Below are 13115 nucleotides of genomic sequence, written 5' to 3'. Positions count from 1 at the left end.
AGACATCTCTGGAACAGAAGTTCATTCGGTGGGAATAAAATGCTTCTCGTGCACTGTCAGTACGACAGTGATTATCACAACAAAACACATGTAGCAAGACCTTAAGCTTAATCAAGGGGAAAAAGCAGTGGCAGCCGCCCATCTCATAACCAGTACAGTGAGATCATTCCGGCTTGGAACGGGCACAGCCGTTTATCCCGTAAACGGATCCCTAAATCTTCATCCAAAAACTTGACAGTTCAGACGCTTCTCTAGAGTGAACAGCACTTTGTTACATAAAAAAGCACAGCGTACTGTGGCGCAGACCTACCTAGATTATCTTCCGTCAATGCAGTCGTACTGCATAAGGTTGTGGACATAGAAATTAATTCAGAAAACGCTGCATCATAATATCCATATCCATCCTTGTCAGCGTTTCATCCACATTTGATGGAGTCGCGAAAAGAATCCAACCATCTTCATTCTCTGTTGGCAGAACTTCTACGCTCATATACAATATTTTGCTGCGTTATTGATTGCTCTGCAGGGGGAAGTATCTTCGCGTTGACCCACTATAAAAACCAAAATTATGAGGCCTTTCTCCCGCAGGACTACCGTAAAAATAGGCCATAGAATGTAACGCACGGGAGACTCCCATTATCACTCACGTACATTTCGTTGCCAGAATATTTAGTCAAGCCTCCCAGTACATACCTCAAACTGCGAGGTACACACCATTACAGTAAAAACTGAAGGCCCAACAGTACCGACCGACTGCCGTGTCATCCTCAGCCTATAGACGTCACTGGATGCTGATACGGAGGGGCATTTGGTCAGCACACTGCTCTCCAGCCCTTGTCAGTTTTCGTGACTGGAGCTGCTACTTCTCAATCAAGTAGCTCCTCAACTGGCCTCACAAAGGTTCAGTACACCCTGCGTGCCCAATAGCACTCGGCAGACCCAGACGGTCACCCATCCAAATTCTAGCCAAGTCCCACAGCGCTTAATTTCGGTGATCTAACGGGAACTGGTGGTACCTCACAGGGACAAGATACCAGGAAAAAAATCAGTTCAAAAAATGGCTCTGAGCACTATGGGACTTAACATCTGTGGTCATCAGTCCCCTAGAACTTAGAACTACTTAAACCTAACTAACCTAAGGACATCACACACATCCATGCCCGAGGCAGGATTCGAACCGGCGACCGCAGCGGTCACGCGGTTCCAAACTGAAGCGCCTAGAACCGAACGACCACACCGGCCGGCTAAAAAAAAAAAATCAGTTATGCAAGGAAATAGCCCATGAGAACAATTTACAAAAGTGTCTAGCAAGACAAAATCACCGTAGAAACCCCAAGAGACAGAACAACAATAAATATATGGACAGTCCAAAGACAGATCAAATGAACTATTGCGACAAGATCCCACAAGCATTTCCTCTCACAAAAAAAACTAATTACAAGCAGAGACATTTGTCTGTGCTTTGTCACTGCCCTGTATCCTAGCCCAAAAAGGTTACCCCTGTCTACCACGTCTTCATGGTCACGAACATCTTCGCAGTTGAATTCCATGGATTCGTCTGTAGAGACCAGTCCCGTGGCCGACTCTTGTAATTGTAAGTTATTTCATGTTTGTGACTGATTACGTCGTAGGTCGGGTGATCGTTCTTCCACTATTTGAGCGAATGTTTTTGGTTGTGGTTGTCCTGAATCCTGTCTCTCCAATTTTTCTGGTTGTTCCATACCTCCAATTGTGCCTGTCGGGCTGGTTAGCATGATAAGGCTGCCTTGCCCATGACCGCCCTCTCTCGTCCCTGATTTCGACGAAATATCGTTGTCTAACAATGGGTTGTTTGTTGTTCCGCAGTGGGTTGTCATTGCCGAAATTAGAGTTGGTATGTTTAAGGTCTTGGAGCGCGTTTTGAACGTTTCTTTGTTATCCCTGAAGCGCTCAAATAGTGCTTGTTGGTACGTCTGTGGAAGTTTGCTACAACAAATCCAGTTAAGATTTTTTGGTGTAAATGGACAGTCCAATAATTGTCTTTTCTGAGACTTTTCTTAAAGTGTTTTATGGGACTGTGCATTCCGGAGTTAAGGAAGTTTCATCCTTGCCTGCCTCCCTTGAGACTAGTAGATCACAAGGGACTTTGTACTGAGTTCGCCATATGTCTGGCAGTTTTGTGCGAACGACCGCATTCTCCTGATCGTAGCGTTGAAACAAGCTCGAGTGTTACCGTTAGGCGCGGTTGTGCTATTCTCGGCACAGAGCGCTTGCGACAAATTGCGTTACAGATTTGCATGTTCCGGCATGAGCGCCTCCTCAGTTCGTTTGTGTACCATGTTAACGCTCTACTGTGTTCCTATAAATAATTTAACAGATCGTGCACTTCTTGTGACTTTGTGATTGGGTCAGGAGACGTCCTATCGGAACCCGTTTACATGTTTCGTGCAGCTCTGGACACTTAGCACTGTATTTCCGTTGGAATTTCTTTTAATGCTGTCTCGACCGTTTCTATTTCCTTGATAGCGTCCGGTATTTCTTTTATTTCATCGGACATTTGCGTGATACGCTGTTTATGGCTGGAAAGAGTATCTGCAACTACTTTGTTCTGCAGTTTTGGTTATTCAGTAGCGGCTTGGGTGAACCTCTTGTGTTCCTTAATCTGCGCTGTATTCTTATTTAAATGCTGTTTCTGCACAGCTACACTTGTTTCAATTTCGTCATCTATCGCCCTTGCGTTTTCCTTAATTTTGGCCTCTGTTTTCTTCGTGTGTTCCTTGAGTAGGGCGACATACGCTTTTTCACGTCCTTTGTTTATATTCTACTGTTTTTGTTCTCGTTCGCCACTTTCTCTACGATCCGCTTCAATGTTTGCTTTTTGTCTGAGAGCAGCTGAAATAGCTTACCGAAATCAAACTCCCCAATGTGTGGACTAAAATCTTGAGTGGCCGAATCTTTGGGGTGAGCTCAATTGATTTTCTACGTCTTCAGTACCGTGTACTCTATGTTTTCACCCACTTTACCGTATGCGTGCGATTTTCCATCGTCAACCACTCTATCACGTTTTTCCCTGTTGGCATTATCTGTGGCACACTGGGACTGCTCTTGACCCACAAGGTAATTGACTGTCTCAGCGCGGCTTTCCCCCTGAGACTGCAAGTTGATCGATTTCACTGTCACTGCACCGACCTCCTGTTCCGCATCGACATGATGTAGCGCCGTTCTGTGCTCCATCGCGGCTAGATTGCCCTCCTGGCTCCTAGCTCTCATGCGGTATTACATTTGGAATTTTGTGGTGACTTCCTACGGGACGAAATAGCTGAGGTCATCGGTCCCTAGGCTTACACACTACTTAATCTAACCTAAACTATCTTACACTGACAACACACACACACACACACACACACACACACACACACACACACACACACACACATGCCAGAGGGAGGACTCGAATCTCCGACGGAGGGAGCTGCGCGAACCGCGACAAGGCGCCTAAGACATCGCCGCTACCCCGCGTGGCTCGGTATTGTAGCACCTGCCTAGGCCTGTGACGGACGTTGTCAAGGAGAGTACCTGCACCTTGTTCCTAATGAAGCCGAAAGAATGTCGCAACCTTATGGGCGGCAACACATGCTGACAGGGAACACACAAGCTTAAAATCGCTCTGCGCTTAACTCCAATAAGAAATCATGAAAAGAAGAGGAAGAAAAATTTTGACTCGAACTAGTAGTGGTGTGCTCTGTTGTACCCAAATTGAGTATGTTTCACATAAGCAATGAGAGAGAGAGAGAGAGAGAGAGAGAGAGAGAAGAAAATTAGAGGTCTGACTACATCACAGAGAAGCATGTCCGTTATCGTATCCTCTCACTAAGAACTGACAAGGGGCGGCAATTATGCCAGAAGTCGGTGTTGATAGAGTCGAAGTATCTCTTGAAAGAATTCTCAAACGGTTTGCAAATGGTCAAGGCTTGCAGTTTTCCGACCACAGAGCATGAATAATGACAAAATTACCCCACGAAACAAGAGCACATACAAGAAGGTTCAACTGTGAAACGCCAACTAAGTATCTTGCATTTTGTAGTCGCCTTGTCAACCTGTTTATGATTCGAGTATTCGGGCATTCAATTATCGGTAATCTTATTCATTACGAAATAAAAGGGGTTTGATGTAATAAATAGTTGAATTTTATTCACGAATTTCAAACAGAAGGAAAACTCATGAACAGCAGTGAATTTAAATGACTACAAATGTGATTTCCATAGACAAATTTATGTATGATTAATTATAACAAAAGGACCGTCACCAGTATCTTACTGGAAAGTTTGATTGAAATACTGACCAAAAATAATTTCTAGGCACACAATTCTTGATCTCGACCATGATGTAAAATAGGGTAGAGACTGCATTAATACCAACAATGCAATAAACTGAGGTGACAATGTCGTAGGATACCTCCTAATATCTTGCCGTACCTCCTTTTTCCCCATGAAGTGCATCAGCTGGACGTGGCATGGACTAAACAAGTTGCTGCAAGCCTCTGCACAAATATTTAGCCGTGCTGCCTCTACAACCATCCATAATTGTGAAAGTGTTGTCAGGGTAGGATTTTGTGCACGAACGGACCTCTCGATTATGTCCCATCAATGATCGATGGGGTTCATGTCGGGCGCTGGGTGGCTAAATCGTTCGTTCGAATGAGGACCCAGTCCATTGCATGTAAACACAGCCCACACCAGTAGGGAACCACCACCAGCTTGCACAATGCCTTGCTGACAAACTGGGTCCATGGTTTCGTGGGGTCTGCGCCGCCCTCGAACCCTACCATCAGCTCTTACCAACTGAAATCGAGACTCATCTGACCAGGCCAAGGTTTGCCAGTAGTCTAGGGTCCAACCGACATGGTCAAGAATCCAAGAGAGGCGCTGCAGGCGATGTCGTCCTGTTAGCAAAGGCACTCGCGTCGGTCGTCTGCTGCCATAGCCCATTAACGCTGAATTTCGCCGCTCTGTCCTAACGGATACGTTTGTCCTACGTCCCACATTCATTTCTGCAGTTATTTCACGCAGTGTTGCTTGTCTGTTAACACTAACAACTCTACGCAAACTCCGCTGCTCTCGGTCGTTAACTGGAGGCCGTTGGCCACTACATTGTCCGCAGTGAGAGGTAACGCCTGAAATATGGTATCGTCGACACACTTTTAACACTGTGGATTTCGGAATATTGAATTTCCTAAAAATTACCGAAATGTAATGTCCCACGCGGTTAGCTCCAGTTACCATTCCGCTTCAAAGTCTTAATTCCCGTCGTGCATCCATAATCCCGTCTGAAACATTTTCAAATGAATCACCTGAATACAAATGACAATTCCACCAATGAACTGCCGTTTTGTACATTCTGTACGTGATTCTACCGCCATCTGTAAATGTGCGCATCGCTTTCCCATGATAACCTCAATGTGAACAGGAAACGATCTGAAATAGAAAGTGCACATGGAAATTACTGTCGTGCCGTAAGTTTACAACTGATAGGTTCACGCGATAATTAAGACATGAATGGTTAAGTTGCGGACAAGAAGAATTATGAACAAAGTTGAACTGATTTAGTAGGAAGCAGCTGCGCGACATCTCGACCAGCACAGCTCTAAACTGTATTTAAAGTTGTGGTCAGAGGTTAAACCTCCCTTTCTTTTGCATGGCACATGCCCTGAAAGGTCATAACTACAACGCAAGTGCTGCCCTACTGTATCTGTTGTGATCGAAGCGACTGCATGGGCATCTCCTCGCTGTCTTTCCCAGAAAACCGGTGCGAATGAGAAATCACAGTCGCAGCAGAAATAAATCCAACATTGTCAGTGACTAGGCATAAGGCCTAAGTCCAAAAACTAACACTCCCGGTACTGCTACAAAAATTCCTCCTCGTTTCCCCTACACATCGGAACCACACATCTCGTTAAGGAAACAGCCAGTGAGCAAAAAGGGCTTAACTGAACAGCCAGTCGAAAGCATGGAAATTTGTTAGGACACCACCAAGTCGAGCTGCGTATCACCGCCAGTGAAAGTGACTGAACATCTTCTGTGAGAAACCCGCGCTCGGCTCGTTTCTAAGAAGAATGTTTGTAATGGTTCCCCACATCGTTCTCACGCACTATGGCTAGGAGAGTTCTAGAGCTCACAAGAAGCAAAATATCCAGAGCAGCAAGACAGCACTCGAGGCGGACAAAGGGGAACCCCTGCGTGGAAACATCCAGAGTCGGTAGTCCAAGGGATGTTACCGTGTCCAGGGCCCAACAGAGTGGCACAGGCGAATGGGTCGCCGGCCGAGGTCTATTGTGTTGCTCATTGATCGCCAGCAACTAGTGCTCTCCGGTCCCATTCTCGGGACGACCCGGTTCGCTGTTTCTATACTGTGCAGCTCCGCTCCAAGAGGAACTTTCTCCTCTGGACTAACATGCACTCAGCAGTAGACACTGACGGAAAAAAATTGCAAAACCAAAAAACAGGCCGGGCGGTTCTAGGCGCTTCAGTATGGAACCGCGCGACCGCTCCGGTCTCAGGTTCGAATCCTGCCTCGGGCATGGATGTGTGTGATGTCCTTAGGTTAGTTAGGTTTAAGTAATTCTAAGTTCTAGGGGACTGATGACCTCAGATGTTAAGTCCCATAATGCTCAGAGCCATTTGAACCATTTTGAGCCAAAAAGCAATTAACCTACAGTAATGAAATTTTGGGAATACATTTGTCTCGGTGAGATATTTAAGTGATTAACATCGCGAGATAAACCATTGCAAATGTGAAATGCTGATACATTAATAACTGGTGTAACCGCCATACTGTTGAAAGCAAGCATGCAAACCAGCACACTTGTGTTGTACAGGTGCCGAATGTCAGTTTGTGGGATGGAGTTCCATGCCTGTTGCATTTGGTCGGTCAACACAGGTACAGTTAATGTTGTTTGTAGATGACGCTGGAGTTGTCGTCCAATGATGTCCCATATGTGCTAGAATGGAGACATATCTGATTATCGAGCAGCTCGAGGCAACATGTCGATACTCTGTGGAGCATGTTGGATTACAACATCGGTATCTAGGCGGGCGTTATCCTGCTAGAAAACACCCCCTGGAATGCTGTTCATGAATGCCAGCACAACAAGTTCGAATCACAAGACTGACGTACAGATTTGCAATCCTGATGCGTGGGATAACGACGTGAATGCTCCTGCTGTCATATGAAATCGCACTCCAGACAATAAACTCCCCGCAAGTCCGGTGTATCTAGCTCGCAGACAGGCTGGCTGCAGGACCTCAACTGGTCTTCTTCTAACCGCCACAAGCGGCCATCACTGGCACCGAGGCAGAACCAGATTTCATCAGAAAGCACAACAGATCTCCACCCTTCCCTACAAAGAGCTCTCGATTGACACCACTGAAGCCCCAAATGGCGGTTTGGGGTCGGTGGAATGCACGTTACAGGACGTCTGACTCGGAACTGTTCTTGAACTAATCGATTGCTCACAGTTCGTTGGGTCACTGAAGCTGCAGATGCAGAACGATGCACCAGAGCCATACGCCGAACACGACGGTCTTCTTCCCTCTCGGTATTTCCACGTGACCGCGTCCGATGCCTGGTCTTCTTGCGCCCGTACATACTCGTGACCACCGTTGCCAGCAATCATGTACAGTAGCTACATTCCTGCCCAGTTCAAATGGTTCAAATGGCTCTAAGCACTATGGGACTTAACATCTGAGGTCTTCAGTCCCGCCGGCTGGTGTGGCCGAGCAGTTCTAGGCGCTACAGTCTGGAACCGCGCGACCGCTACGGTCGCAGGTTCGAATCCTGCCTCGGGTATGGATGTGTGTGATGTCCTTAGGTTAGTTAGGTTTAAGTAGTTCTAAGTTCTAGGGGACTGATGACCTCAGCAGTTAAGTCCCATAGTGCTCAGAGCCATTTGAACCATTTTTTTTCTTCAGTCCCCTAGACTTAAACCTACTTAAATATAACTAACCTAAGGACATCACACACATCCATGCCCGAGGCAGGACTCGAACCTGCGACCGTAGCAGCAGCGCCACCGGCCGGCGGCTGCCAAGTCTTTCTGCAATACAGCAGAAGGAACAAACAGCTTCACGTAGCCGTATTATTACACCACCTCGTTCAAACTCAGTGAGGTCTTGATAATGCCGTCTTTGTCGACTTAAAGGCATTCTTCACTAACATCTGTTCACCACGTCAAATCGCAGACGTAAGTAACTCTCACGGCCGTCACAACGTGTATTTAACTCTTATGCGACTGATGGGAAATTTAAATAGACATCATCCTACCAACTTTTGTTTATGTCGCACATCTTGTCAAAAAAATGGTTCAAATGGCTCTGAGCACTATGGGACTTAACTTCTCAGGTCATTTGTCTCCTAGAACTTAGAACTATTTAAACTTACCTAACTGACCTAAGGACATCACACACATCCATGCCCGAGGCAGGATTCGAACCTGCGACCGTAGCGGTCGCGCGGTTCCAGACTGTAGCGCCTAGAACCGCTCGGCCACTACGGCCGGCCCACAACTTCTCCTTTGCGTTGCGATTTCTCTGTCCGTCAGTGTATAAGATCATATTATGTATGCTTAATAAGATACCGATTGATTATCCCTCACATTGCACCCATTGCACTTGCGCTCCAACCAGCCTCGTCACCGATTCACAAATTATCTGAGAGAATAAGTTGTGGGAAATATGCAAAGTGTAAATTACTTAATCGCATGTGGAAAACAAGGGATCTATGTGAGGACAATTTTCAAACAGGCCGCCGCTTCACACTAAATTAAATATCTCATTTCCTAATCTAATTCCCCAAGCATCAGCTGATCTTATAAACTCTTTTATAGACGCTGTCCATTCAGTTTATCTGCTTTTCAAGTCCTTAACGGCTTCTGACAGCATTAAAATGTCGTCTGCAGACATCAGAATTTTATTCTTCTTTGGGTTCCCTTACCTCGACTTGAAAGGTAAAGTGTGTGGTGCACAGCTGATGACTGGGCTGTGACTGTAGGTGGAATATAACCTTTCCTCGCCGCGGCACTAGGATGAGGAGGGCGGCGGGTCCATCGCCCCGGCCGCCTTTTAACCCAGGGAAGGATCCTCGTACTCATATGATAGCATGGTGAGTGGACCTGGGGCGTACTGGAAGGACTTGCGAGGATTAATCCCCTCCACTGTTAGGGTCTCAACCAGAAACATCTAGGACCAGAGTCTTGCGTCCTATTCACCAGACCACGTACACCCACTTGGGTTAACAAAAACTACAACTCAGTATGTGTGTCTTTTTTCCTTTTTTATTGTCAAAGAACGTAGCTTACAGCAGTGACAAGACGCAGTTGTATCACTAACATCATTCTCATAGACACTAGTTCCGGTATTGCACAATTATAATAACAACAATAGTAACTGCAATTTGACTGGGAAGTAACAGGAAGAAAGCTGTTCAGTAGATATATGAAAGTGTGGTCGTGTAGTGGCGCACTCTGGTTTCCAGCGGCCGGCGGCCAGTGACTGTGTGATATCGCAAGTAGCCATTCAGGCTGTCGGCCAGACGTCTGAGTGGAGTGGGACTCGAGTGCTGTCAAGGCGCGCCCAGAGTGTCATCGATTCAGGCGACGAGAGTGGAACTCGACGCTCTTGTCTACTCCGCTGTTCAACTGCTACAGTGGAAATGAACTTTGGCCTGCCTAAAGAGTTCCTCGCGTTGCGGTGATTTCTCAGAGGCGTCTATCCTTACAGTGAGCATTACGTTCCTCACATTATACAGGGTGGTCGGAAATTCCCGTTACAGACTTCTAGGACTTGTAGAGGGGAGTGAGTACATCGTATTTTAAACAGGAAGCCATGTCCGGAAACGTCATCCAACTAGACTACAGAGCGTCAAAGTTATAAGCGCGGGTGTCTGTAAATTTACGTATACACGGGGTGATTCCCTGATGATGTTACAGTCTTTCCAGGATGATGGAGAACGATGAATTTATTAATTTGAAGTAAGGATCCCTGTACCGGAAACGAACGAGTCGAAAGTTATAAACGAAATCCGTTCTGATACCTCTGACAGTTGAATACATGTACCGGTTCTTGTGTTGCGAAGAGTGTAGGGTTGGTAACTTTCAGTGGTGGTAGTGTGGACAAAAACGAGAAAAAATGCCCAATAAACGTGGGCTCTAAAGTGCGTACCTTAGCAGCTATGAACACTTGCTCAGTAGAGGAGATGTGCTTCACATTAGCGAAGATGAACGAATGGTCATTTATCTTGCAATGAACATATTTTTATAACAAGCCCTACTTGAGTATCATATATAAAATTCGAAAAAAATAATAAAATACTTTTTGTGGTACAAGTTTTTCGCTTCTCCTGAAAATTGTACTTTCTGCGACATTACGCGTTTTTAAAAGTTTCTCCTCTGTCGTGATGACGGATAGTGAGTCATGGCTGGGTAGCAGCGTCCTATCGCGCGCTTCCCGAGTAGGACAAGATTCCGGGATCGAATCCAACCCCGATACATTGCTTTAATCTGTCAGCACGTTCCCAGTTGTAACGATGTTAGTATCACAGACCTGGGACTACACCATTGATCCCTGAAGTAAGTTGTGGGAAGGTACGACACATAGCTGATGAATACACTACGTACTTTGGGTTAGAGCGTCTTTAAGTCTCCAAATTAGGGTAATAGCCTAGCAAGGAGTGCTCTGTAGGGTTTGGAAAGTTGGACACAAATACCGGAAAACTGAAGCTATATGGCAGGACGCAAGATGCCCAAACCGAACATCTGAAGCCGCATAAAAATCTCGAAACTACCAAATACTACCGACAAGGCGTAAACACAACTCTCATAGTGGCGAAGCATTGTAAGATATACTACCAATGAATAAAGTAGACGAACGTGTTCAGATGAGTCATCATTCAAGTGATTCATACTGAGATAATTTCCAACAATTTCGGGAAGTAGTAACAGATCTTCAGGAAACACACGTCAAGAATTAAATCATACACTATGAAATACACTGAAGTGCCGAACAAACTGGTATGGGAATGCGTATTCGAATACAGAGATACGTAACAGGCAGAATGGGACGCAGCATCTCAGAGGTAGCGATGAAGTGGGGATTTTCCCGTACGACCGTTTCAAGAGTGCACCGTGTGTCAGGAATCGGGTGAAACATCAAATCGCAGACATCGTGCGGCCGGAAAAAGATCCTGCAAGAACGGGACCAACGACGACTGAAGAAAGTCGATCAGCGTGACAGAAGTGCAAGCCTTCCGCAAATTGCTGCAGATTTCAGTGTTGTGACAGCAACAAGTGTCAGCATGCGAACCATTCAACGAAACATCATCGATATGGGCTTTCAGAGCGAAGGCCCACTCGTGTACCCTTGATGACTGCACAAAACTTTACGCCTCGCTTGGGCCCGTTAACACCGACACTGGATTGCTGATAACTGGAAACATGTTGCCTGGTCGGACGAGTCTCGTTTCAGAGTATGTCGAGCGGATGGACGTGTACAGGTATGGAGACAAACTCATGAATCCATGAACCCTGCATGTCATCAGGGGACTGGTCAAATTGGTGGAAGCTCTGTAACGGTGTGAGGAGTGTGCATTTGGACTAAATAGGGTACCCTTAATGCGTCTAGATACGACTCTGACAGGTGACACGTACGTAAGCATCCTGTCTGGTTACCTGCATCCATTCATGTCCACTGTGCATTCCGACGAACTTGGGCAATTCCAGCAGGACAATGCGACACCCCAAATGTCCAGAATTGCTGCAGAGTGGCTCCAGGAGCACTCGTCTGAGTTTCAACACTCCTACTAGCCACCAAACTCTCCAGACATGAGCATTATTGAGCATATCTGGAATGCTTTGCTTCATGCTGTTCAGAAGATGTCTCCACCTCCTCGTACTCTTACTGATTTATGGACAGCCCTGCGGGATTCGTGGTATAAGTTCCCTCCAGCACTACTTCAGACATTAATCAAGTCCATGCCACGTCGTGTTGCAGCACTTCTGCGTGCTCGCTGGGGCCCTACACGATATTAGGCACGTGTAACAATTTCTTTTGCTCTTTAGTGTTCATTCAAACTCTAATTTACAATCATCGATATGCAGGAGAACCAAGGACTAGATCTGATAAAATCTGGGACAAACAACGTAGCAGCTGCTTCAGCAAGAACATAAAGACCTTCTGGGGGAATAAGAAATGACTCATGTCAACTAAATAAGTTCATTTGGTCACCGCACTTGGAAAAATTGACGTAAGAAAGTGGTACTTACTGAAAGTATACATTCACGGCTATGAAGATCGCAACACCTACAAAAACTGAACCAATGAAATGAAGATTTGTGTACACATTGTTTCCAAGTAGTTTACCTGTCAGTCTTCCAATTTTCTTTCAGTGAAGCAAAATGTTGACTTCCTAATGGTAATCATGTGGTTCTGTGGCTACCCTTCATGGAGGAATTCTGGTCAAAGGTTTGTGCGTATTTTAGATGTCCATCTTTTCATATGGCACACAAAGGGTTTCGAACTAATGCGTTTTCTCTCCAAGATTAAAACATTATTTCGCATAAATTCGGATTGCTTAACACTTCCTCTTTTGCGTTCAGTTACCTAATGTTAAAATTATCAAGCAAGTTTAAGAGAAGAACTGTGGAAATTTCCTTCCCCATCATTCCTGACAGAAGAATGGGTGACGGCGGATTCAGGATTCCAGTGGAAGGAAATCACAACTTCTTTCTAAGACAGATGCCAGCTATGCCACAAGCGCAGGATTCTTAAGCATCAGATTAGTCGTGATCTGGAAGGCGTACCAGTACGTCAGTAGACGGAATTACACCAGACCTTACGAATATTGCAACACCAAGTCGAATATACACTGATGAGCTGAAACATAATCACCACTGCCCACCGCGAAACTGAATGACTCCTGGTGGTGTTACAGGCACGTGAAGCGCTAAGAAGAGGACAACAGCGGGACAGTGACGAATGGGTATTGTTCTAGTGAAGATACGGGCCGCAAATGGGGAAATCCACTGATATAAGTACACTACTGGCCTTTAAAGTTGCTACACCACGAAGATGACGTGATACAGACGC

General features: G+C 45.8%; 1 protein-coding gene across 2 annotated transcripts in view; it reads left to right on the top strand.

Annotated features, from left to right (window-relative positions):
• Positions 1-13115, top strand: part of LOC124721506 (protein tipE) — a 219210-nt gene that overhangs the window by 69886 nt on the left and 136209 nt on the right. The window lies entirely within an intron of this gene.

Source organism: Schistocerca piceifrons, chromosome X (assembly GCF_021461385.2).
Source record: "Schistocerca piceifrons isolate TAMUIC-IGC-003096 chromosome X, iqSchPice1.1, whole genome shotgun sequence".
Taxonomy (NCBI): Eukaryota; Metazoa; Arthropoda; class Insecta; order Orthoptera; family Acrididae; genus Schistocerca; species Schistocerca piceifrons.
Note: the sequence above shows the minus strand (reverse complement) of the source record. Positions and strands in the feature narration are given on the sequence as shown.